Genomic DNA, 1357 nt, shown 5'->3' with positions numbered 1-1357 from the left:
GCTCCTGGCTTCAGATTGGAGCAGCTCCGGCCGTTGCAGCCATTTGGAGAGTGAACCAACGGAAGGAAGACCTTTCTCTCTGTCTCTCCTTCTCACTGTCTGTAACTCTATCTCTCAAATAAATAAATAAAATCTAAAAAAAAAAAAAAGGAAAAAGAAATAATAAATAGCACCAAAATTTATTTCTGCTTAGAAAATGATCCACAAGTGATTTTTTTATACTTAGAATTGATTATTTGTAATCTGGTCAGGACTTCGGAGCCTAGGCAATGCCACTACTTAGCTGTTTCAACTATGAGAAAATTTTTATTGGTTCATTTTTTCTCTGGTCTTAAATGTTCTTTGTTGTCCTTTAAAATACAAAGATAGTGAAATAAATGTCTTCAAATAATCCTCCTTCCTCAATGATATATGACTATATTGGGATTCAAAATGCTCTGCTCTCAATATAGCGATCCTGGAGCTTAATGTAGTCAAGTTTGTGCTTCATATTAGCTACATTCTGTGTTTTTTTGTAAATTAAGAACACATTTTTCTTTATTGTTCCAAGTTTATCTGAATGCTCCAAAAATAAAAACATATCACTATGCATGAGAGCTTTATTTTTAAATGGTTTTCCCCTTCCTTTATGAGCAATAGAAGTTTCATGATGTGTGTTTCATTTTCCTATAACTTAAAAACAGGCAAATTTCACTGGGGCCACAAAAAATACTCAGATTTACCCAGATTATAGAGAAACCACCATCACAGCTGGCTGCAGAGTCAAAGCTTCATTAAATTGAATTGGCCTGATTCCCAGGGCTTTGCAAACATTAAGAGGTATCTGAGAGTTAAGTCTGTCCACTTTAGGAGCTGCAGTAACTCTTTGATTAAATCTAGTCCCATTTAACAATTGCTCAGTATAATACACTTGGATATATGTGAGTGACAGGAGAAAACTGGTTCAACTGATTCAAAGGCACAATTTTAGAATGTCTTCTTCTGAAGAGATTGGTTACATGACCACTGGGTACATGTTCTTTATCTTTAAAAAATTCTTTCAGACAAGGTGTGGTCCATTCTGTTTGTACAGATGTGTTCGATTTGTTTGGATTTCTTAGCACTAAGGAGTTGGATGATATGCTTGTAAGAGGGATGTCTTCTCCTAAGGTGAGAACAGCGCATTTCATAAGGGGCACAACTTCTGCTACCTTAACAATCGTGATTCTGCACTGTATAGGAATGCTACTTATGACCGCAGGCTGCAGGAAAGTGGTCAACATGCAGGGGACAAGGAAACAGTTAAGAAATTATATCTGTCTCCACTGTCATCAGGACACTTGATAGTTTAGAATCACTGACTTCTACAAAAGACAAT

Source organism: Oryctolagus cuniculus, chromosome 8 (genome assembly GCF_051225735.1).
Source record: "Oryctolagus cuniculus isolate XC-2025 breed Fujian yellow rabbit chromosome 8, ASM5122573v1, whole genome shotgun sequence".
NCBI classification, from domain to species: domain Eukaryota; kingdom Metazoa; phylum Chordata; class Mammalia; order Lagomorpha; family Leporidae; genus Oryctolagus; species Oryctolagus cuniculus.
The sequence above is the reverse complement of the archived record's forward strand: the minus strand, read 5'-3'. Positions refer to the sequence as shown.